Source organism: Peromyscus maniculatus, chromosome 4 (assembly GCF_049852395.1).
Source record: "Peromyscus maniculatus bairdii isolate BWxNUB_F1_BW_parent chromosome 4, HU_Pman_BW_mat_3.1, whole genome shotgun sequence".
Taxonomy (NCBI): Eukaryota; Metazoa; Chordata; class Mammalia; order Rodentia; family Cricetidae; genus Peromyscus; species Peromyscus maniculatus.
The window spans coordinates 93,483,305-93,509,946 of NC_134855.1; the positions used below are offsets into that span (position 1 = coordinate 93,483,305).

Consider the following 26,642-nt stretch of genomic DNA (forward strand, 5'->3'; position numbering starts at 1 on the left):
GGCCACCATATATTCTCAAGGAAAGGTGGAGGTGTCCCCACCTTCCATGAACCAAGCAATGTGAAGCTCTCCAATCATGGACTCTGAGCTGAATGAACATGTCTTCAAAGGCATCAACTCAGCAATGGTCAGTACACACGCCAGTGATGGGTCACCACTAGAGGGGGGACTCCTTAGGATGCCCCAGAAGCATGTGAATATAGATCATGTGCCCTGGGAAGAAAGAATAAAACACAGCAAACCCGAAAGCCAGTGTCTTCCCCTGAGTCTGGTCAGCTTTCCCCAGCACTGGAGAAATCCCATCCCAGATGGCCTCCCATGCGTGCTAGCTGAAGTACTTTGTTCACTTGGACACACTCAAAAGGGAAACACAAAACCCTCATTTGAAATAGCCGACTGCACCGGGCGACTTCCCTCTTCGCAGGTTTGGCTGAAGCATCTGTGAGAACGGGAGCTGCAGAGAACACAGTGCAACCTAAGCAAGGAGCGAAACCTCTCCAGCCTCTTCAATTACTCAGAAACGGGGAAAGGAGCATCCTTTTCAAAGGAACAAACGCTGCACAAGATGTGCCCTTTCAGTCCTTTTGAAGGTTCTGTGACCTGGGACAGTATCTGCAGTATCAGCAGGAGAAAGCTCTTTCCAGAACAAATGCCCATGTTTTATGTGTACTGTATTTGCTAATCATTACTTCATAAGCAAGAGGAGATATACAGTGGGGCTATAAATAATGGCGGGAATGTAAAAGTGAATTGATCTGTCTGGCTATCTAGTAATACTCCTGGCACAAGACCAGTCTTGAATGGCTGCCAACTACCACAGAGCCAGCCAGTGATTTGTCTGGGGGTCCTGCCCTGTCAGGCAGAAACCGGTCTTAAAGCTGCACTGCCACCACCATGCTCATGCTGAGACCACGGCCCTGAGCATTTCTTCCCAACTCCTAACATCACTTAAGAAATCATCAGAAGAGAAAGCAAAGGAGACAGCAGGACCGAACCGAGTCTAAAGATTAAGAAAACGCCTTAGTACTACCCACAAACCAAGTCACAAGGAGAACTGGGCAAACCGGAGTGCTGCCCCAGAGCTTACGACAGTCAAGTCCTCAGCCACGCCACAGTATGGTCCTTAGTGTTCCACACTCGAACTTGCCTAGTCATGGTCCCAGGCCATGGAACTGTTGGGCCCTTTGTCTGGAAGAAGGCCATACATGGTCCTGGACATTTCAGTACCAAAGTCCAGACACAACCTCAAATAGATGAGAGTCCCTGATGAAGAATGGTTATGGCTCGACAATATGTCTAAAAACCGTAGTGCATCTTTTTTTTTTTTTTCTTCTGGGAATTGAACCCAGGACCTTATACATGAGAGACCAGTACTCTACCACTGACATGCATCCCCCACCCTCTTCTTATGCTTGATTTTGAGACAGAGCCTCACTAAGTTGCCCACACTGGTCTATAGGCTGGTCTGGCCTCAAATTTATGATCCTCCTGCCTCAGTCTCTCTTGTGTAGCTAGGATTTAAGGCCTGTGTACACAACACCCAGCTCAGAACCTATTCTTAAAATCTCCTCTGCAAATGCAGATACAATCATGGGTTGGTCACCATATTGATTTCCTCCCAGGCTTCTTCACCTCTGCTTCTTCCTGGAGGGAGTGAGTCTGTTCTTAGGCCTGGTGACATCAACTACGCGTTCTTTTATGTAGACACAGCCAGGCAGCGTGGGCAGTATGATCACCTTGGGGTGCCTTGCAGGGATGTAGCAACATGCCTGCTTGGTGCTGTTTCTCATATCCCTCAAGGCTACCTCCCAACTCCTTTTGAAGGGCAGTCAGGGCTCAGAAAAAAAAAATAGCAAAAAGGAAAAAAAGTGGAAAGGAATAGAAAGATCTCAAGGAAAGCAAGGAAGGGGGAAAAGAGAAAGGAAGGTTCCATCACACTGTGAACTCAATTCCTGCCATGCCAGGGGCACTTGATTCATGGGCCTGCGGCCCATCAGGGCTCCGCCTGAGTGTTTATTACACACTGCAATGTCCTTAGGAAGACTTGGAGTAACAGAGGAGGCTGGCTGGAGAGAGGGGTTCATCCTGTGAATCAAGAGTTGCTAATTATCTAAGGACTGGCGAGGGGAGTTCCCCCCAAAGTGGTGCATGTTTACAGCTCAGACACTATTGAAGAAGGATGAAGCAGCTACTTTGTTTAGATTTTTTTTTTCAAAAAAAAAATTTTTTATTGAATTTCATAAATATCAACCAAATTCAAACAAAACTGATTTAGATTTCACCTCATCACTTAAAATATATTTTGTCGAGTACAGTCTGTGCAGTAATCCTCTGCTATACTTTAATTTGGTTTTAATTTTATAGGCCCTGTTTTAACTGCATATTTCTAGACCTTTATTTCTCTCACAGCTCTTAGCAAAATGGTAGCTCATAAACACAAGCTCTGCTGTATAGACTTTGCATTTCATCCCAAAGTATTTCCTTTTTTATAGCCGTGGTCTTTCCAGCCTAGCGCTGCGAGCCTGGGTCACAAATCTCTCTGCTATTCCAGTGTGTGACATCTTCCCTCGTTTGCCGCTGCTCATTAACAAACAATACTGCTGTGAAATTGGTTTAATGACAAAGTAATAAAATTGCTATTCTGCTCACAGATTGCCTGAGGCACTTTGAGCTCCTACAAGGCTTACTGTGGGTGCCAAGATACATTAAGCTGCTTATTCGTAAAAACGGCATCATGCGTTTTTTCACAGGTTTCTCCCTTTCCTCTGCAGTTCTGCTTCTTTTTATCTTCAAATAAAAAGATATATTTGCTTATGTTCTTCCAGGCTGTCAAATTTTTACTTGCATGCATATTTCTGGAAAATGAAAGTATATTTCATTTCATTTTTTCCCCCTGAAAGGTCACTCTGTCCCTCCTACAAGGTTGTCCCTGGACTGAACACTCACCACACACAACATTAAAGAAGACTGATTTTCGCACATTACGGAAGTGGGAGCCAGGGTCGTTTTGAACCTATTTTTGGGAGAGCAAGGGAATGAAACTATTTATGGAATGATTTCTTTTTTTTCTTACCTTCTTTCAAAAAATAAGCAAGGTTGAGAGAATCCTCACAATCCCTTTCTTCATATTGAAACTGAAATTCTTACATGAAAACAATTCACACAACTCTGGTAGTGACTACTCACATTAATATTTTATGAATAATAAAATATGTCTGCATTAAAGCAAAAATCTTCTGCAGGCACCTGTTTTCCATAATGAATTACATGTTCTGGGAAAGTCGCCTTTTTCCATTTGTCTAATGCCCATCCTGACCTGAAGATTTACTGCTCCAAGACAATGGGGAAATAACCCAATTGCGGTTTGACAGGTGGGCAGGTCTTGATAATTATGGCCAGACATCTTAACGCCGTGCAACTGATGTAAATAAACATCTAAAGCACAGATCAATATTGCTTTCCTACTTTTGCATTTTGAACAACACATGCTAGCAATTTACATCCTTTCTCTCTTTCTGGCTGATTGGAAAGGCTGCATTAATTTAAACACATTGCATGCGTGCACACACTCCACATATTTCATTTAAAAGTATTCAATACACCCCAACAGCCAGGACTGTACTTTATAATCACATTACAGTCACCTGCTGGTATATTTCTATTAATTATGTAAACTGATATCTTGAGAGCTTAAACGCACACACACACACACACACACACACACACACACACACACACACACACACACAAAGCATTGGAATTGGCCATTTGAATACTTGCAATACCTGGATGATAAATGAAAGGAAATGCAAACCAGATTGGCAAAGATATGAGCTGTCAGGCTTTTGGGCATCTTTTCTCCCTCTCTAGGCACTTGGTATTCTTTACAGTTTCATGAACTGTAGGTGCTTTCTCTTCTACATGCATCTGACCTCATAAATCTCAGGAACTGGAGATTTTATTACAGCAGCCCAAAGATTTGCAAGGCCTGCCAATCCTGTGGAGAGCGCACCCCCCCAACATGAAGGGCCTGATGAGGTATGAGGGAGTCTGATGCGCAGAGGCATTGAAACCAGAGGCACAGGAATACGTGGCATGGGGGACCAAAGGGACTGTTTCAAAAGACAAGCTCAGAGGGAGCTAGGAAGGGAGCCTGGGAAGGAGGCAAGAGTGGGCAGGTGAAAAAGAAGAGAGGGATCCAGCTGGGAAATAAGAAAGGGACTATGCACAAGGTGGGATTAACACAAAATGGCAGGTGCCTGTCATGGATTCTAATTTCTAGACCGTATCAGTTTTTTCAAGCAGCGCTGGGGATGAACCTAGGACCTGGCACATGGTAGGCAAGCGCTGTACCACTGAGCTGTTCCTCTGCCCTTGCTTAGCTTTGACTGGAGATACTGTGGACTATTTCAGGAACCCGGAACGGGCCCATCAGATGTGCTGCTTCTCTCCCGGTGTCTTGGGGCCCACAGCACCTTTTGGCTTTCCAAAAGCATACCTGAGAAATGTGCCGAGGAGAAGGATGAAGGGTCCTGTTCCAAGTCTTTTAAGAAACAACAGACTATACTGGAACCGCCCAAGTTAGGGGCATCATGTTAATTCAGTTCTCTAAAAGCAATCCCTGTTGTCTATTTCTTTATTCCTCCATTCGTTTATATTGTTAGAATGCCTGTAAAGAGCCATGCTCCCTGTACCTAAAAGCCTACACCATACCCTGCTGCCTCAGTGGCACATTCATAAAGCTCAGGCATTTAATTTTAATTGTTTGATAAGTACCATAGCCAAACAAAGGCTTAGAGGAAGGGGGAAAATAAAACTCTAATAAAAGGACTGCTGGAAATATATTTAGAACCAGCCAGGATTTATTTATTTATTTATTCTTTCTCTTCTGTTTCTTTAACCTCAAACTCACTGGGGAGACCAAGCTGGCCTCAGGCTCACAGAGATCCCCCTGCCTCTGCTGTGACTGTGAGTGCCTACATACTGGGTTTTTGTTGTTGTTGTTTTAAATGAGTATCTTGCCATAATGCTCACCATTTTCATCAGAAGCTACAGAGCACTAAAACTATCAGTAACAGTTCCTGTCATTATTTTACAAGTTTGATAAACACCTCTGTGAAGATGATTCATTATCAGGAGCATTACGGAGCTTGTGAAAAGTGAAAACGAAACATAACAGTGTGAGAAACTACTTTCAGAAGGGATGGGGAATTCCTGAAAGTCACTCAGTACTACCCGCTAAGTAATGATAACTGCTAATCTCTCACTATATATAGAAAGATCCAAAAGGGTTTTCTAGGAATAGAGAAAGAACAGAAACAACCATTTAAAACAATAGTGACAAGAGTTGTTTTTCTGCATTCCCTGCCAAGGACTGTCATTCTCCCTTCATCAGGTCTGAACCAAGGCATTATCTCATGACAGATGTGGAAACTGGGGCTCCCAGGTACAGGTCTATGCAAACAAACAGTTAACACCAATGTAAGAGCAGATGAAGAAACCTCTGAGCTTAGCACTTGACCTACACATGTCCCATTCTTTTCTATCACTGGATTTCACTGGATTGACTCAACGGGATGGGGGAGAGAGGGAAAGACCGGGAAAGGGTACAGGTAGAGCCCTTTAGAAAGAGCCAGAATTATTATGGGGTAAGGAGCATGAACTTCCTAGTAGATCCAATCTCCCCTTCATTTTTTATTTTATTCTCTTGCCTAATATCATAGAAGGAAGATACATTTCTAGATATTTTTTAAAAAAACTTTAGAAAGCCATTATGTAGGTTGTTGTGGTTGTGTGAGGGTTCAATACTTCTCCTGAAAAGGAAAATATAACCAAATTTTAAAGAGGTGATGTAAAGACTCTGTACCTTGGACATTTCCACTTGATTCTGAATTGGAAGATCCAAGACAGCAGCAGGTATCATACCCTTGACTAGACTATACCTGGCCTGGTTACCAGCATCACGCTGGATGACTGCAGTGGCAGATGCTCTGTAACCTTTTGTGGAAGACTGACATGTGGTTTGGGCAGTAGCAAATCAGTCTTCCCTTTTAATTAACGGTCAGTTTGGACTTAGTAAATATATACAAATGGGTGGCAGGAGTGCCAGCTCAGCAGGAGTGTGGCTGTTCAGGGGAAGCTACTTGAGGATGTAAATTCATCTATATACAAGAAGTCATGGAGGTAAGTGGAGCTGATTTCACAGTGAATTGTTTTAGAAAACATTCACAGACATCCAGAAATAAAAAGGAGCCACCAGGTACCAAAGATTCCCCAATGCTAGTGGAGGTCACCTAGGCCACAAAATCTGCCCTGTTAAGTACACCCGACTGCAAGCTAGCTAATAAAGTACAAATGCATATGCTTAAAGACCCTCTTTGGGCTGATGGTACAAATCAGCTCTACAGCACTTGCCTGGTACTAGTGAGGCCAGGGTTCAATTCCTGGCAGCATACAAGCCCCCAGAGTATTCATTTTATGTATTATCATTCATCTCTCATTCTCATATTCCTGGTATCTAGTTTTTTTTTTAAGTTCATTTTATTCTGAGGTTATATTTAGCATATTTAAAAGAATCTCCTCAAAATAACTTTCATTTTATTCTGTAGAAATAGAAATCATGAAAAATTTGCTCAAGTATTAAGGTTGTTAAGGATGAAGGCAGATATAGATGCAATCAGGTCACTGACTTCAAATGTAAATATTGACGTAATGTGCAAGTATGTTCATCATGTTAATGTATGTCTTCCTATAAGTGAAAACATAGCTATGTTATTTACTGCATTTTGTAGCATATAAAGGGCGTAAGTGAAATTAGATTGTTTTTAAAATTTTTATTTTATTATTTTATGTGTATGGCTGTTTTGCCTGCATGAATGTCTATGTATCATATATGTATCTGGTACCCAGGGAGTCCAGAAGAGGGCATTTGATTCCCAGGAACTGGAGTTTCAGATGGTTGTAAGCTGCTGTGCAGGTGCTGGGAACTGAATACAGGTCCTCTGGAAGGACAAACAGCTAGGGCCCTTAACCTCTGAGCCATCTCTTCATCCCCCAGATCCTTTTACTGTTTTGACGATCTAGATCCCGCCACTCGCTGGAAGTACCTTCCGGTGACTCTGTGCATCATCAGACTGCGGTGGTTCAGTGGCTTCCCTCACACTCCAGGCTCCACATCTGCTTCCGGATCAGTTCAGCCCATTCTCAATGACTAGGTTTGAAAACATTTCTAGGAGTTTTCCTTTCACTAGTTTTGATAGATTCCCCAACTTCATTCCAACAAAGGGAATATAACTCATCTTAAAGTAATTGTAAGGTCAGTCAGTTGACTAAAATTTGTCATCAACCCAAAGAAGGGAACACGAAGAAAAGGCTTCCAAGCAGGAAACCTGACACATCATGGGGGAAAACAAACAGGGAAGGCTTGAAAATAAAAGTTTTATACAGAACAGCAAAACATTGATGGTTTCTGTGTCCTGAGACTTGAAGAAAATAGAATGAAGAATTCTGGTTAAAAAAAAATTCTTCATGAACTATTCGAACCAGAGCACTGTGCTTTCTGTTACAACCTAAAACAATATGAAATGGAATAAAGCAGAAGTTTGTTTAAAATAGCAGCAGGCTGCACTTTATAATATAAATTAAATTTTAAAATGCTAATCCTTGCTTTCTAGAAGTCTGAAAGCTCTTCAATTCTGTGAAGCCCAGTGGCATCCAGTCCCCCATTTGCAATGACAATGGCAGCCAGCAAAGTGCCCCAGAAACCAGAAAAATGCATTTAGGGTCGGGCCAGTGCATCCCAGAACAGAATCAATCTTCCTAATTAACGGCAAATTAGCAATCCCAAAATGAGTGGGATCAACCTGTCTACTGTGGCCAAGAATCATGCTAAGTATAGAGTTTCCTCTAAGTGCCTCTAAATTACATTTACGCCCATATAAAGTAACGTTCTTTTAATCTAATACTACATTAGTGTCACTGTTCTTAAAGTTATTACACCATTTAAAATTTCTGCAGATAGGTGGACTGATAAACAAATGAACAGAACGATCCTCGGATAACAAGGCATTTCACAAAGCTGGGCGGGCTCTAAGGTGGTTACACGTTATTGCAAGGGGGTGTCCAAGAACTTAATTAGCATAAAACTCATCCAAAAAGAAGAGTTTGTGTGGGATAGTGACATTCCTTAAGGCCTAATGGCTGTTTAGGCATGTACTATACACACACACACACACACACACACTCACAAATATATACATTTAACACAGAGAGATAAGCATTAGGAAGACTCATCATTCAGGAGAGGGTAATTATAACTAAAGGAGACCTAACAGCTAATGACAGAAGTAGCATTTTACTAATACTGGTGTGCTCTTGGTGGTACTATTATGGTGCAGGAACCCATTCAAGATCCGAAATGAGTCAGGCTTTGCTCGGAGTTGTTGAGCTGCGTGGCTCTGAAGGTGCCAAGCACTGTGCTCATGGGTAGCCCCTGGAGTCGTATAGAATATTCTGGCCTATGGGAGGCTCTGCACCAGACAGAACAAGCCAAAAGGTACAGCTCATAATTTTTTATGAATTTAAAAATCTAATAAAATGAGAACCATCTGTTGCCATTTTAAAAATTCAATTAATTTAAAATTCAACCACCAACAAAAGGAGGAATACTGATTATGGTCTTTTTTTTTAAGGTTAGTTAACATATTTCCATCAAACTTACTAGGAGTTTCTTTTGTGTGGTGGCGGTGGTGGCCGTTTGCTTTGTGCGGTTGTTTTTGGGTTTCGTCAGGAGACACTCTGCAGAGGGGTGCTAAGAATGGAGACAAGAGAGTGTGCTTGTTCTTATACACACATGTACACTCCTCTTGTGCTGGGTTTCTTGGCTTCATGACCTTCTCTAAAGAACCTATGACCCCGTAGAGGTTCGGAGCTGGTGTATTAGGGTCCACTGCTAAATTAAGAACAGCTTTTGGGAGTCTGTTGAAGATGCCCAGGAGACACAAGGTGCATGTGAAAAAAAAATCCTACTCTTGCCAATGAGAGTTTCCTTCACCTTTAGAAATGTTTACTTTCAAAGATCAAATCTTTTTGAGGAACAAAGCAAGCAAATGGATTTGAATTCTGTAGTTTCTCACAGGTAGGGCATTAGTTTGACATGAAACTTTTCTTTCTTTTTGGGGGACAGGGTTTCACTATGTGTCTCTGGCTGACCTGTACCTCTCTATGTAGACCAGGAGAGCCCTGAGCTTACAGAGATCCACCTGCCTCTGGTTCCAGAAGGCTGGAATTAAAGGCGTGCACTGCCATACCACAATGCTTGGTGCTGACATGGAAATCTCTCTCTGTACACTTCTTCACCTCTGTCAGCAAGGGGCCATGCAGGAGCAGATCTAAGGACACAAGTCTGAGTCAAGACATCCTGTCCTCTTCTAGAGTGAGTGCCAAGGTCATCCTGACAGGCATCATATCCAGTTTTGTTTGCTTATGCCGAGTTGAGGGGGTAGCTTAAGCTCATTTGTGAACCTTTAGGAATCCTATTTGAGATCAAAACACCTCAGTCTTCCATTGGGGCGGTGGTCTAGGAAAAGAATCTGGAAAGTTAGTCTTTTTGAGACCACTATTAACAAGTAAACCCTACTCTGGAAAAAAATGAGTGGATGGATGGATATAGATAGATAGACAGATAGATGATAGACATATGATAGGTAGGTAGGTAGATAGGTAGATAGATAGATAGATAGATAGATAGATAGATAGATAGATAGATAGATAGATAGATAGATAGATAGATAAATAGAGAGACAGACAGACAGACAAACAGACAGATAGATGATGAGGTAGATGAGAGATACATGGGAGATAGATGATTGATAGATAGATGTTAGACAGACAGACCGACACTGGGGAATTCTTTATTTCCTCCAACAGTCATCTTCCTAGTCTTACAGGACACAAAGAGATGTGTTTTTGAGGTTGGCATTTGAGAAAGAGGCAATCCTTTGAACAATGCCAGACAGTAGTGCCTAGCATTCTTTTTCCCATTTGTTAAGATTTTGTTTCAGGGCTCAGGTGAGGGTGATTAGAGGTAGGAAAAAGTGAAGAAATTTGAAGATTTTAAGAAATTTGAAGACACAAATCTTCAAATTTACCCAGAAGTGATCAAAAGAGAATTCCACCATCAGTACTCTAAAGTTTCATACAAGACTCGCAAGTCTTAAAGCTTTTGTTCAATTCTTACTTCCCAAAGCTCCTCAGAGGATCTCTTCAAACACTGCCTCAGTTTACTCCTGGATACAGAAGAACTAAGAATGACAGATTCCTGTGGGTGTTAGGTAACTAATTATCGTTGCTTAAGCACCATCCCAATCAGTGCCATGTAAGTGGCATCACTATTAAATGACTGTCATCGTCACCTCTGTCCAAAGGCAGTCCTCTGTCTAACATTTCTATTACTTTCAAACTTCCCCTTTTCAATGTTAATAAAATATTTTGCAGCGATGTGTATCACATAAATGCATTAGGGCAGAAACCTAACATTTTCTTTAATTTTAGCAATGTGCATACTATTGGTAACGAATATTGAAAGAAATACAATGCGTAAGTAGATTTTACACCACATTAGAGTTGTCCAATTTCTCATGTTTAAAATTTTTCTGCATGACTAGAGCCAGGGAGAAATACATGCCAGCATAATTATATGAACAGTTTGAAACTTAAACATGTTGCCGAGGAGAAGAGAACATGTCCACCCATTTGTTTTCTCCCCCTCCCTCCATAACAATTCCAAAGATAAGTCATTTCTTTTCACAGAGTCAAGCTGAAGGCACAAAGCTTTAGCATTCAAAAGAGGGAGGGGTGGGGGTGGGGTGCTTTTTTTTAAGTACTGTGTAAATCAATACACACACACAAAAATCTCAAGATGATAGTTTAATTAAAATGTGCACGAGGCAATTCATCAGCCTCTTCCCTTGGTATACTGGCCTCTAGAATTTGCCTTCCACTTTCTGATCCCTGATGGTTTTAACTCGAAGGCATTTAAAATTTCTCTCAACCGGCACCTTTCCACTTAGCTTACATTCCTTGTTTTTCTTTATAAACAAGAAATTGTACCAGCCTTGTGATGTTTGATATGCCTCATGGCTTTTCATCTCCTGCATGAGCTTTGCCTAGCATGAAATGTTGTCAGGCAATGAAATTTACCTGAGAGAGAGAGAGAGAGAGAGAGAGAGAGAGAGAGAGAGAGAACACTCAAGTGTACTTAGTTACAAGTTCATTGCCAGCTAAATCACTGGCAATTTCATGTTACTGGTTATTTCAATTCAAATATAAAAGTACATATAAAAATAAAATAGCCACTCCCACAGTCATCAAAATGAAAAATCTGTCTGGATTAGAATATACCGTAACTTGCCTTAGACTGCCGTGTGGGAATGTTAGTATTACTCAATGCCTATTATACGGCATTCTAGGGATACCTTGGCAGGCACATAAAGCCACTGAACTCTTGGCTCCTTAATAGTTGGCCTTCCATTGTAATTGCTTTGTTCACTGGCTGCCCTGGGTCTTCATAATTGGTTGGAGTCCAAGGTCACGTATCCAATATGGCAGTGGCTCCCACTCTTGGCTAATTGTTCAGTTTTTAACAGTAGCTTCGTTTCCATTAGCACTCTCTGTTAGGTCTGAGCTCTCACTTTTATTATGTCATTTGGTTAAGCGTTGTTCCCCATGTTTTTGGCCACGCCTCGCCCTCTCAGTCCTCCAGTAAGTGATTTAATCCTTTCTAAATCCAAAATAAAGGTTTCGTGCTTTAAAAAAAAAAAAGGTATACATATCCATTTCATTTAATAAAGTGTGTTTAAGGGGCTGAAGAGATGCTTCAAAAGTTAGGAGCACTGGCTGCTCTTCTAAAGGAACCGGGTTCGATTCCCAACACATGGCCCCTCGTGACTGACTGCCTGTGACTCCAGTTCCAGGGACACACTCTTGGCGCTCCCACTGGCACCAGACATGCTTGTGGCACACAGAGACACAAGCAAGTGAAAACACCTACATGCATAAAATAAAATTAAAAATATACTTAGAATACAATGTAAAAATTTCAACTGTGTTTTACTAAGTAATTCTTTACAACTCACATACACAGTAGTAACCTGATGATAGATAGATGGCTTTACTTTTCCTTAAAAATCAAGGTCACAACAGCACTATGACATTGTGTAGAAAAGAAAGTGAATTAATGGCATTTTTTTTTCTTTTTGAAATAATTTAGTGATGGAAATGAGGATTTGGAGATGTGGGGAGGGGATACCCAGGAACAGTTCTGGGGACTTGCTCTGTCTCAGTGTTTCGTTAGGCTTTATCAAGAACTCAGGAAGTCATTTGTTCTTTTTTTTTCGGGGAGGGGGGGGGCTAGGAATGTCAATTTAGGGTGGGATTACTTACCTTTAAGGCCTTTTCCACCTATAATTTATTCATTTAAATTATCCAGTATTTAACTTTATTAGCAATTGTCCAGCGCTGACAGGACTATTCCTTTACACTTTAAATTCCCAATTACGTTTGGTAAGGCTTTCACGCTCCGATCAGTTTTTAACTACACGGAGAGAAAATTGCAGGAGCATCTTTCCTCGGGTGTCCCACACGCCCTTGCTCACCAGTGGTGTTTACTCAACAAGTTATTAGCGGGGAGACTGCTGTGGATCAGTACCGTCAGCAGATACTCTGACAACAGACAGCAAATGGACCCTTTTCGCCACCCTCAAGGAGTGGGATGTGCATTTTTAAATGGAGCCAAACTTTCTTCAGGGAACTTCTGAAACAATTTAATAATTGAAATGATGTCCGTGGTTAATAAGGGCATCCTGTTGCCTGAACACGGTGTTACCAAAAGCTAAGTGCAATTGAGTCTTGCGAGGCAAGCGTCCCTGGGAACCATGGGAGAGATTTATTATAAAATTCAGCTCTGTTGTAATGATGATTACACTGACTGTTTGATGTTGTATTTAATGCTCCCCTTAAATAAAGATTTGAGTCATAAAATAATATATTCTCATAAAATGACTCAGCCTGTTACACTCGTCTTTCCTGAAGAAATTGTAAAATTTTCATATTATTCCAAATATAGCCAGGACTGGATGACAAAGATGATTCGTTCATTGCATTTGAAAGGACAAGATGAGTTTCTGAAAGGTTTCAAGCTCACTGAAGAGCAGAGTCATTTGGAATTCTAGAGTTTATCTAGCTTAGGTATACCTAACAACACCCCTAAACAAGAAAAACACTCACATGTGGGAGACTTTCTCAGAGAGATGAACTTTGCTTTAGCAAACACATCAACACAAACAAATTCTTCAGTGAGAAACTGATTGTGGGACTCAGTGAGCAGTAAAGCAATGCATAGCTTGGAGGGGTCCAGGGCTGCAAGTGTCAGGGATTTGTTGACTACATTGTGCTTTGAAGCCCTGTGGGATGTTGGAGGATGTCACAAAAAAACCCATTGACTTAAATATTTAAATGGTCCAGTTATCCCTATTTGCAAGTTGCTAAATTTAAGTTTTTAAGATGTTGAGGACACCTCACAAATGTCTAATCGACTTAAATGTTTAAGTGGCATAGTTAGTTATTCCTATTTGCAAATTGCTAACTTTCTGCCCTCTTTTGCTGTGTGGTCAGGAATCGACAAAACAGACAATTTGCTAGCCAAACGGCAATGTGCAGAGTTCGGTTTATATAGCATTATCAGGGCAGGGCAAGCTAGTGCACACCTTTAGGCTTAGCACTTTGGTGGTAGAGCCAGGTGGATCTCTGTGAGTTTGAGGCCAGCCAGTTCTACATAAGTAGTTCCCATAGAGCCAGGGATATATAGAGAGATCATCTCTGTCTCTCTCTCTGTCTCTGTCTCTCTCTCTCTCACACACACACACACAGAGAGACACACACACACACACACACACACAGAGAGAGAGAGAGAGAGAGAGAGAGAGAGAGAGAGAGAGAGAGAGAGAGAGCATAAACAACAACAGAAAGAGATAACGTTAACAAATGAAGATAACTACATGGGAACTCATTTAGCCTGGCCATCTTCAAAGGCTCCAAATTCAATGGTTTTCTAAGAATCACTGCCTGTAATTTTAACTTAGTGGAAAGCCCTTGGACCATTCAGAACTCTATCTGTCTTGCAAGAAGAGTTTTTCCAAGCAACCAGGATTAGGTATTCATGGACTCCACAACAACAGCTAAGTAAGATGATATTTCGGTTTTCTCCAACACCGCCTTTTTAAAGTTTACAAGTTGCTCTAAGAGTGTCAGGGCAAGGGATGGGAAGGGTCGGCCTCCCGTGAAGGTGATTACAGAGCACCACTCTCTGTAAGGTATTCTAGAAGAAAGATTATTTCTGTTTTGTTGCTGACCTTTGAAGGAGTAGAACCCCAAAGGAATTTCACAAACAAAAAACAAGGCCCAGAAAAAACAAACAAACAAACAAAAAACGGCTATGTAATTCCACACACACCTTTCCAAGATTTCCAGGCTGCACAGCTGTGGAAAAACTGGGCGTGTTCTACTTAAGTCAAAAGTTTCCGGCTATGGGAATGTGTACTTCTTATGAGCCCATCTCCACGTGGGAAAAGAAACATGCCTGTGTGCCACAGTATTTATGTGGAGGTCAGAGGACAACCTGGGAGAAGGGGTTCTCTCCCTGGGGAATAGCTCCCCTGGGGACTGAATTCAAGCCATCAAGCGTGGTAGCAGGCACCCCCACTTTCTGTGCCATCTCACTGGCCCCACAATCTTTGAGGGTTAAAGAGATTCACCACTTCTACTTGCCCCCATCCAACTGGACAGTAACTTACAAATGGAAATCCTGCCCCGGGCAGCGTTCTCCCTGAGGATGCTCCCATGGAGTTATCAATGGGGTGCAGACTTTTCAGCATGCTGTAAATAGCAGGGATTGGCATGGTTTCCTCCCAGCGTCCCTGTCACCCAAGACCTCCTCTCCTGGACAGGCTCATCTGCTGTCAGGGTCTGAATAACATCTCTACCCTCAGACTTACCTTTGCCCCCTCTGTGTGGTCCTACACTGTTTCCTGTTATTCTGACCTCTTCCCCCGCAGGGCTCATCTCTTTTTTTGGTGACCTATTGTGAAAACAAGCTCATCTTTTCAGAGAAATCAGCCCCCACCCCACCCCCAATCCGTTGTCATTGTGGAAATCAGTTCCAAGCCCTTGCGCCCTGAAGCCCAGAGCTGGGAGTTGTGGTTCTCACCCTATTCTTCCCCCATGCTGAATTAGTCACTAAATCTTGCTACAGTTTTTAACAATAGCGATAAAAATTGGTTTCTTTTTCTTCATTTTAATAGCTAAGTCCCTGATTCGGGGCTTTGTTTAAGTCCCTCATAGCCTCCTATGGCTGGTCTCTCTATCTCTTCCTCTAATCAATCCAAGACACAATGGTTAAAATCATTTTTCATCTCGCTTGCTTTGACTAGATTTTTTTTTTTCAGTTCACAGGCTTAGAATAATAAAATAATAGAATTTTAAGGATAGAAAGGACCTTAAAAAAATCACCCAGTCCCCATTCTTTAATGGATGAGGGGATAGATATAAGAAAGGATAAATTGCCCAAGATCACACACATTGTCTGGGTTGGAATTAGATCCAAGCTACTGATGATGTCCTGGTCCATTCCCTTCACAGTTCACATTGCATGGTGCTGTGCGTGAACATTGCTCTTTCCACTGTTCTGGGGGGGTCTGATCCTCCCTTCTTCCCTCTCCCTATCCCCCTCCCACTGCATTGGGTACTTGCAAGTTTATTTTCCCCAGTAAGAGAAGGCTGTTTTCCTGCTGGACTCCATTTCCCTCCTTCATGGTCTCTCACACGCTGCTTCTATCTGCCGACTAAAGACAGTTCCTTCCGCTGATTGCAAACGAACTTCAAATCTAATCTCCTGTAAGGAACAGCATGCTGAGTGAGTGGCCCTCTCCCCTCAACGGATGTTTCAAGTGTCTCCTTCCTGAACCTCTCTCTAGCTGGTTTGAATTCATTTCAGTACTAAGCTATGAGTACTTACTAACACCTTAATTCAAAGGCAGAACAAAAATCCAGCAATTGTTTCAGACCGTCAACTTGTTTGCCCTCACAGTCAAATGCCAAGACTCTCACCCACAAGACACACCCCAGTGGCATTCTGCTGCATTGTCCAAAAGGGATTTTATCTTTGGATCCATTTTAGTCTCTTGGTAAATTCTACCATTAGGCTGTGGAAGGTTTTCTCTTGGAAGTGTGAGTAACGGAGGTATTCATTGTTTTATTCCCCCATTGCTAGCAATTTTCTGGTGTTAGCTGGGAAAATTGTATCATCTCCATAAAGTACCAGTTTCCTTAAGCATTTTTACATTTGTCCTCAGGAAAAAAAATACAATTCATTATAATATACTGCAAAGAGTTTTCTACAATTAAGAAAAAAATACAATTCATTATAATATACTGCAAAGAGTTTTCTACAATTAAGAAAAAAATACAACTCATTATAATATACTACAAAGAGTTTTCCACAATTACTTCGTAAAACTTTATCATTAAAATATTATTTAAAATTAGTAAACTACTGCCTGTGACTGGAAATACTTTTATTGTATAACAGGATGGGAATTGACTTAAGCACGACATATAAAATTTTAAATTTATTTTATCATCAAACTGACGGTAAATCGGCAGACATTATTTATTTGGGGTATGAACAGTCAAGATTTCCTCCTGAGACCCAATCATTGGCCATTCTTTAATTAACCTAGCAGAATATGAGTTAAAACAGGAGGATATTAGATCCTGCTGATAATCAAAAAGATGCATGATATTCTCATATCATAACTACAGCTCCCGTCTCAGGGGAGACTACATCCTGAAACTGGTGCCCTAGGTGAGTGCTAAGAAGTATGTACTTGTCATTGTGATGGGACCAAGGTATGGGTTTGACTTATCTGTAGAACTGTGAAGCTGGGGCATTTTTGTAGTCTCTGGGTTATGGCCCCATTTTCAGAAAAATCTATCCAAGCCTAATGTAACCCAGCAAATCTTTCAAATGAAATAGTCTTGAGGGAGGCAGGTTGTCATTTTCTGACATATTATTTAGGGCTCAGCTCGGGTTTCCTTCTTTCTTCTTTCTTCACTTAAACCCCTTGCTCATTCTCCATAAGATCCATTTTCTAATTAAGGAAAATGAAATTTGTAACGTAGAAAAGGGAGACATGACCTCCCTTGCGAGCCACCCTCGCGCCTCCCCTCACACCGTTAAAAAGGAGAATCTAGGGGTGGTTGTTTTTTTAATTGGTATCACTTCGTCTTCAGTACAAAACACATGGCAATAATTTAGTGAACTCCAGTGTTTCTCTTGTGGCAAATTGATAGCATAATTTTATTATGAGTGGGACAATGACTTCTGGGAACAGGAGAGATTCTCCCAGAACTACACGTAACTCGGTTGACTAAATGTAATACTTGGAGAAGGTAATGAAAACAGATCCCGGGCTCAGCGAGGACTAGGAGATTCCAGCTTCTCCTTCCTGTCAAAGGCTACTCAATCAATCACACCTGCAGCTTATTTAATGTCAGAAGCACTAAGCTGCCACAGTGCACTGGGGCGATCCCCTCAGAAACGGCACACGAGTCACATGCTTTCTGGTCTCTGAACCTCACAGGCTCATATAATCCATGTATGGATTTTAATAAGTCACCTATTATGTTCCTCTTGGTGCTAATTATTTTACACATCACCTGTTTCCTGTTTACTAACATTGCTTTTGTAATATCATTATGAAAAAAAAAATATGAGCAAAGTTAATCCCTAACGTGGCCTGTTCCTTTAGAGTGAGGATTTCTCCTTTTCTCTTTCCCATTCTATGACTCTGGTCCATGCCATCAAACACAAACTCACAAACACAGCTCGGGTTCACAAGAGACCTGCGTGTGTAGCACTGAGTCACACTGAATCACGCAGATCCAGGAGTGGCCTCCTGGCTAAGAAGGTATTTGGAATTTGCCCTGTCTCACCTGGCCTCAGGTAACACAGGAAATAAACCAGCTGGGGCCAAATTCCATTGAGCTTCTTTCTACAGATTTTTAAGAAGAGGAAAATTGCTCACGAATCCCTTGTGTAGCCTTCCAACTCTGCTAGCACATAAAACACTAAGAATCAGATCCACAACTTAGAAAACAAAACCAAAAATGGACAAACAGACCACATTGTTAGCTTCTGTATGTTGTGGCATACACTTGGAGTTAGTTAGCGCTGCCCAGAGATTCTTCTACATTTTCAAAATGTGTGTCTTTATTGAACATTGGCATACGTTTCAGAGTTAAGTAAAATTAAATCTGAATGCAATTTCAAAATAGATGATCATTTCACTTGGACATAATCAGCCATATCATACAGCATGAAGTATGCAACCTGGGGCCAGAAAGACATCATCCTATCAATTTGGTAGAAGAAAACACCCTTAGTCAAGGAAGACTCAGTTTTTGGGTTTGTTTTTTTTTTGTTGTTGTTATTTTTGTTTTTCTCAAGAGCAGAGTTGAAGCCATTAAGTCAAGACCCCTGGGGAGAATTTTCACCGTGTGGATTTTGGGGTAGATTTGAATTCAAATCTGGAAAATTCATTCCCTGTTCCAAGCACTCTATGTTTGATCTGCTGAAGTTTTTGCTGCTCCTCTAAAGGCTTGAGGAAGTTTGGGGCTCTAGACATCCATTTTAAACAACCCGAAACCTCAGCCTGCTGGGACGTATCTAAAAGACACATTGTATCTGGAGATGCTCTATCTCCCAGTGTTTACCTTGCCAGGGAAAGAGAGAAAGAACCTTGCATGCTTCGACCTCAGTGCAGACTGTGTGTGAATCTGAGTTGGGCTGGGAGTCAGCAGCTAATCTCTAGGGAAAGACCAGTCAGCAGGGATGATTCCGATTCACCCACAAAAACAAAACCAAACCGGAAACATCACTGGATGTTCTGATTAGGAGAAAAACAATGAACAGGAAAAGAACTCGAGGAAAGCAATATTGAAACGAAAAGCAAGTCTCCCTTTCCTCCTCTCCCCAAATCTCTAAGGATTGTTTTTTTCAGATACAAACTGAGTTTCCTTGTTTACACACTAGGAATAAATGGTTCTGAGTGTCCTAAAAGTAGTGGGGTAAGTGGAAGTCGGGTGGGCACAAGGAGGTGCTACCTACCCCTGCTCACTCTCATACTTGAAAAATCCAACACAATGAAAACAGCAGCAGTAACAACAAAAACGAGTCCTCAAGATCATGAGGTTAATAGGACCTACATTTACTCATTAACAGAGCAGAATCTCAATTAAGTCATTTTTACAAGGCTGCTCTCCAGTGGGAGAACGCATGAATGAAGGAGAAGGTATGCGGGGTGCAGGCAGTCTAAAGACTATTCAGAAAGGGCTTCTCGGAAAGCGGATTTTTGGAAGGAATTTTAAAAGTGCTCAATACTGCAGGACATTTTACTGGAAAAAGCCCCACAGTAGGGGAAAACCCAACAACACTGAATTGGAGAACCCAGCTGCAGCAGCCATCGGACTCATGAGATCAGTAGGACAGCCCAGTCTTGATACATTCTGATCCATTTTGTATCTTTTTAATAGCTTCCAATTTCAGGCTTGGTAGAAGCACTGCACCGGTGAGGTTTCTACTTTCTACATTCTAGAAATAACTTAAGAGTTACTTGAAAACCCCAATTCCTTGATTTTATTTTTGAAAAAAAGATTTTTTTTAAATACAACTTTTACTTTAATTTTGTGTAACTGGAGCTAGAAATACTTACTAAATCGGTTGCTCTAGGGTACATTTGTAATATTTTTAATGATGTCGCTTCCCTCTTTTTTCCCCCCTCTGTAAAAAGAAGTAAATGCTCAAGTCAATAGCATCCGAGCCTCCAATCCTGCAGCAGGCTGAGCTATAGGCTTTTCTTTCAGCATTACTAGAGAAACCATGTAGATGATGCCAGTGGCGATGGATAAAGGACCTATTGGAGCAAACGCTGTCTCCCTTCCAAATACTGGCGTAATGAAGTGCAGAGGTAGGTAGAGTCCTGTGCCTAATGCGGGAGCTGTCTGGACTCATTGTTTTTGTCAGTGAAAGAGAGAAGGCTAATTCTAAAAACCTAAAAAAAAAAAAAAAATTACAAAAACCCAAACACATTTTAGGCCAATTTTCCTTCTGTAATGTAGAGACTTGAACAACGGTAACTTTCAATATGAGGACTCTCCTCTCTCAAAGTTTTCTTATTTAAATATTTCTTTAAGAGACTTTTTTTTTTTCTTTTTGGAATTGTTTCAAACATTTGTTGCATTCTTTTTTCTGTTGTTTGGTGTTTTCTCTCCAGCGCCGTGCATTCCTCTAAACGAGCAACTTTTTTTCCCTCCTCTTATTGGCATTCTAACCCAGCAAAGAAATATGCATCCTGAGATAATGCCGCCAGCTTGCTATGAAAACCATATTTCATTCTTTCTTTATAAAGCAAAAAAAAAAAAAAAAGTTAAAAGCACAAAGGAGTGGGTGTAATTGAATGTAAAGGACTGCCTCAAACCTCCCCTTTGTACCCCCCCCACCACATACTGGCATTGCCTTCCTTTATTTCCCCTCTGTTCCTTTTGTTTACCACTTTTAAAAGGCTCTTGCTGAGTCTGAGCTGCTTGCCTACATTTGGACTGAATCGAAATTTCTAGAAATGGTACTTCTATCAATCCAGGCTAGAAATTGTTGAGAATCACTGATCTGGCAGGGCAATGGATGGGAGGCCCGGCTGCCCCAGTCCATGAAATAGCCGCAAGGTTTGCATTTTTTGTGTGAGAATTTCATACCATGAAACGGGAAATGTGGGCTGGTCACCTTGCCTCTTACTCAGAATTGGTAGACCATCTATAGATTCCTAGCTTCACCCCTGTGAGATTTCCTGCAGGGCAGACAGAGCAACCGAAACCCACTTAAATTTCAGGGCAGTTCCTCTCCTTAGGCATTCACCACGTGTGCTTTTCTTTTCCTATCTTCTAACTTCTCATCTATGTCACCCCTTCCTTCTTAGAAATAATTGTGGGTCTCCAAGAAATAATAATAGTAGGACCCTCGGATGGCACATTTAGCGTCCTGTGGAGATGGGTAGAGATGGGAAGTCTCATAGCTACCACAGCCTAGGGGATATCTGTTAGGAGGAACCCTTTTTGGGTTAGTGGAAGTCTGCATGGGACAAGTTGGAAGCATCAGGTTCCCCTTGGCCTCTCCACCTCCCTGCCAGGGACTGGGTGTTTCTGACACAGAGAACCTAGAGAGACAAGACTCTTACCTCCAGCTCTCCACCCTGCAGTTCAAAAGCATGCTTTTTTTTTTTTTTATTCATTTCCTCAGCATTGCCAGTCTCAGCACATTAAATGCTGACAATGAATCTAGCACCTGGCAAATTTGACTTGAGATTCAAATGGATTTTTATTCTGAAACATAGATGTTACTTGGAAATAATCACCGCAGACGGCAGCTATGCATTTAACAAATGGCCACGGTGGAAAGTGCTGAGCGGGGAGAGGAGATTTAGTCCGGCAGGCTTTGCTCTGTCTAGGTTTTCCTCAACCCCACCTCCCTGGTTTACCACTCAATCCTTCAATCCTTTCTCTCTTGAGATAAAAGTGTCCAGCTGTCTCTGTTCCTCATTTACATTTCTTGCACCACTGGCCAATTATTCCATATGTTTACCACAAAATTATTTCCCTCAATTCCCAGCTTACTCTTGATGTCCTAATATTACAACATATTTCCTGGTGTCGGCTCTCTTGGCGGTAGGATGACAACACACATACCCTGGAAAATGACTTTTCTTTGCTGTAAAGAGGTGTGACCTTTTCACCACTTACTCTGCCTCCTACTAATTAGGCTTCAGATTGGACTTGGAAATGCACTGACAGAAGCCTGCAAGCGACTGTCCCTCCTAAAATCCACCTAGAACATGACGGCAGTTCTTCAAGCGGAAGCATCCAGGTGAATTTGGGATGATGGCCTCTACTCTTGAATTTGTCTGGGGACAACCGGCTTCCTAGGGGCTATTATTGCCTCCCTCAGGGTACTGAACACACTTTAATCAGGACCTGGAGTCCCAACTGTGTTGCCTCTGACTCTCAGAGTGCTCGTAACCTACAGCATACTTTTCGGCAGTATCCTTTCTGCCAGCCCTGTTCCCTTTCACACATAAGGAAGGTAAGTCTCATGTGCTGGTGTGTGGGAAGGCGCTGAGCCTTCTTAAAGCTGAAAGGAAGGAGGGCTACTAGGAAGGCACACTGACGCCCAAGAGACTCTCAAAAGTCCTTCAGTCCTAATGGAACAAACTCCTGTACCTTCTAGAAAATTTGCCAGAGCGCCAAATTGGAGCAAGAGAAGTCCAACTTCTGCCCTCTACCAGGGTGTTGATCATTCAGAGATGTTACAGTTAACATGATTGTGGGCCCCTGTGATAAGATGATGGGCAAGCAGGACATGAGTGATTAGTTCATCTTAGTTTGAGAGGCTATGCAGAGCATTTATCTGTTATATAAAGGGATTCTCTTGACCACCTTCACCTGAAGAGTTCCTTGATTTAAGTTTCACGCATCTTTATTTGGGGGCCTGGAGCCTACGGAAGAAGTAAATCCTAGTAGACTTGTATTCAGTCAATAGCTCGCCCCTCTGGACTTTGGATGATGTTTTGTAGTTGGTGATAATAATTACTGCAATCACATGAATTTTTAAGAATATAGTATATTTCTTCTTTAAAAAAAAAAAATCTGGAGCCAGGCACAGTAGCTCATGCCTTTCATCCCAGAACTCTGGAGTCAGAGGCAGGCCTATCTCTGTGAGTTCAAGGCCTGCCACGTCGATAAACAAGTTCCAGATAAGCCAAAGCTACACAGTGAGACCCTGTCTCAAAAGAACAATAGTAATCTGCAGAGCAAATGTGGTTGTGTGCCTAAAATCCTAAAACTCAGGTGGATAGGTAAAGATTATGAGTTCAAGGCCAACCTGGACAACATAGAGAATTCTGGTCTCAAACCGGTCTCAAAATAAAGAAACATCAATAATAAAATTTGTCTATAGATGGGAATTTTTAGGTAAATATAACTACAGTATAATCTGGTATTATGCTGTATGCAAACAAGTGTGTTGTGATTTAGCTGGAAGAGCTTTACATTTTCTTTCTCTGTGAGTATGGTGTGTGTGTGCGTGAGCATGTGTGTGGAGTATCATGTGTGCATGAGTGTTTTTTGTGTATGTTAGTGCAATACGCATGTACCACTGCAGATGTGTGGCGTCAGAGGACAGCCTTGGAAGTTGGTCCTCAACTTCCACCTTGTTTGAGACAAGGTTTCTTTGTTGTCTGCTGTGTCAGATGGGCGAGCCCCGAACCTCTGGATGCTCCTGTCTGTGCCACCCACCTCACTTTACACAACAAGGATCTCAGACAGGTACCAGGGCTTCCAGCCTTCTGTGGGCTCTGGGGCTGGAACTTGGGTCTTTTTTCTTGTGTGACAAACACGTGACCTACTTTGTGTGCCAAGCATGTGAACCATCATTTCCCGATCCCTAGCTGGGATTTTTGTAAAAGTGAGACTGCCATACTTCAATGACTATTATTGTCAAGGATGCATAAATGCAACTTAAAAAATTACTGAAATCAGAGCTCTCTCATTTAAAAAATTTCCCTTAAATATCCATGCTTCCTTTTGGAAGAAATCTCCACTCTAATTTGCAAGCTATTTGATGAAAAATTTATTTATGCCATTGTACTGGATAATTTTTCTGTTTTTGTGATTATTTATTTTTAATTATTAAAGGCATGCTCTACCATGCCTGGGCTTGTTTTTGGCTTTTTGAGACAAGGCTTAACTCTGTAGTCCAAACTGGCCCAGGCTAGTGTTGAATTCAACGTATTCCTCCTGCCTCAGTCTCTCAAGTCCTAGGGTTACAGGTGTGAGATACCACGCCTCATCTATAATGCCATCTTGAAAAAAATCGGAATTGGGTGGTTTATTATTCATGGACTTCTGAGAGATAATTGTAGGAAATGACATCAGTGTCATGAACGCGGAGCCTTCTGGAAGTCACACTTTGGTTTGGTTGTGTCATCCTGTGTTGCACACTACTATAAATACATCAAAAAGTTCTCCGGGGTCAGTTCTAGCACAGACTGCAAAGATCCACCACATCTTCCATTCCCTCAATTATCTCCTAGCTGTCCATTCTGCTTGTTTGTTCTTAATTCCTAATTACTGACGGGTCTTAACTGGCCTGTTTTCACTGCTTATTGTTCTCATTGGGTGTGTGCGGCCATGTTCTGTCGCTTATTACTGGGGATGTTAGTTAACAGTACTGCTTAAACACCTTGCCCTTTCTGCTTCAAAAGTGAGGACCAATACAGAACAACAGAAGGTCTGACTGATCTGGAGTTTTCCCGGACTGCCCTAACTCCCTGGGAATAGTGGCATGTAAGACTGGACACCTGGCCACAGTTGGCTAATGGGGGGTGGTGAGTGTGCTTAAAGTTCAGAGACTAAACCTTTGTTTAGAAACCTTTGTTTCTAAACCTTTTCTTTTAAATTTAACTTTTATTTACATGTATGCGTGTATTTACGTGTGTGACTGTGTGTATTTACGTGTGTGACTCTGTGTGTGACTGTGTGTGTGTGTGTAGTGTGTGTGTGTGTGTGTGTGTGTGTGTGTGTGTGTGTGTGTGTGTGTGTTGGGGATATGCCCACAGAGGCTGGAAGAGGGAATCAGATCCCCTGGAGCTGGAGATACAGGTGGTTGTGAGCCACGTGACTTGGGTGCTGAGAATCACACTTGGGTCCTCTGGAAGCAGAGCAGCAAGTGCTCTTCCTCACTGAGCCGTCTCTCCAGCCCCAGGAACTACTTTTGCCCTTCTTTTCCTGAGAAAACTCACTTATGGTCCACTCTTCTCATCCCTATCTCGCACCTGAGGTCTGACTCTGAAGCCTCCTGAAGGGGGCCAGGCAGCGCTGTTTCAAACCTGACTTTGTCAAGGAATTGGACAAGTTCAAAATGTGCCACGGTAGGGAGTGCTCCTTCCCAGATCTCTTTCTGAAATCCCCAGGTAGGGGGCCCCTGTCTTAAACTCTTGGCAGCGTTTCAGGGGTACTTACGGAGCCATCTCGGGAGTCACACCTTGTTATCAAAGTTATGGTAGCTATTAGCTAAGAATTGGACCTGAGGGCAGGATTACAGAATTTTCCAGAAGGAAGTGTGAAAATTAGAAAGATGGAATTATTTTGTAGAGACGGAGGTGTCAACATTTATCCCATATTAAGGCACGTGTGCCGCATGACAGACTGTCGTTCCTCACCCTCGGCAAATGTGGCCCAAAGAACAGAGAAACAAGAAACCCCAAATATCACACCAACTGAACTCCTGCACATGCCTTGGGGCTCCGTGGAACTCAGAAAGGAAGGGTCCTTTCTTCCAGGCTCCAGCCAGGTGTCTGTGAGGGAGGCTGGTCTTTCGATTGAGGACTGAGACGTCTTTTCTCTTCAAGGGCAATGACTACATCAAAAAGTGCCGAGAACGGATGATATGTGACGGGTTTTCAAAGAAAGGTCAAATGTCAAGGCCAAATATCATCATAGAAGCATTCCATTTCCTTCAAATGTCCCCTGCACAACTTCCCCGAATGGGCCCAAGTTTACAAAAAAAAACAAAAAACAAAAAACCAATTTTCTAAAGGGGTGTTAATTGGACCGGGCACCATTGGATTTGCAGAAGCTTACACTGGAAATCTGTGCATGGAAAACAATAAATGGGCCCAGAATGTATTTATTTTATTGTTTCAGACCACTGATTGCTTGAACTGGGAACACGAATGAGAATGAGAATGTATACATTTATACATAATACTTATTCACATCAGCAGGCCCCCATCACTGCCCGTCTGGACACATCTTACCCTGGAGATTATAACCTTTATTCCACGATTTCACTTTAGAGGGTATCTTTAAATGTACATAGCTCCAATCTTTAGAAGGAAATTAAAGAGAATTCCAGTCTGTATTGTCTACCCCTTCTTTCTGCCTCTCCTTTCAGGTTAGCAGTTTATTTCTGCATTAATCACCCTGACAGAAGCAAGGCAACTCAATTTTCTGCTTCTGTAGGTAGGCACATCACTTTCTGTACAACAGTAGGCATGAAAAGGCTGCAGCTAAGCTTTGGTTACTGGTGTAATTGAAATGCTATCCACACTATAGGGTGCATTAAAGTCAGATAACGACAGTTCCTGTGGCCAATTTAAGTAGCTTGACTTCCCTGGGAAAAAAAAAATTGCCTGACAGATAAGGCAGACAAACTGGCTAATTCTCCAAGCATGTCTCTCATTGTGATCCTAGAAAAATGAGAAAAAAATGAATCACAGAACCACAAAATCAATTGACCCTCGGGTAGCTCATCAGGCAGCGAGCCTGATAAACCTAAAAGCTTTGTTAATGTCTGCCTGCCTGTATCCCACAGATAGAGCACTTTGTAAATGAACCTGCTTTGATAAATATATTAAGGAAAGCTGTGAATAAAGCCAGAGACTTCTCATTTGTAAATACAACCTCTGCTACATGGAATT

General features: G+C 41.9%; 1 protein-coding gene across 13 annotated transcripts in view; it reads right to left on the minus strand.

Annotated features, from left to right (window-relative positions):
- Nucleotides 1–26,642, minus strand: part of Meis2 (Meis homeobox 2) — a 221,032-nt gene that overhangs the window by 32,640 nt on the left and 161,750 nt on the right. The gene's annotated exons all lie outside the window — the stretch shown is intronic.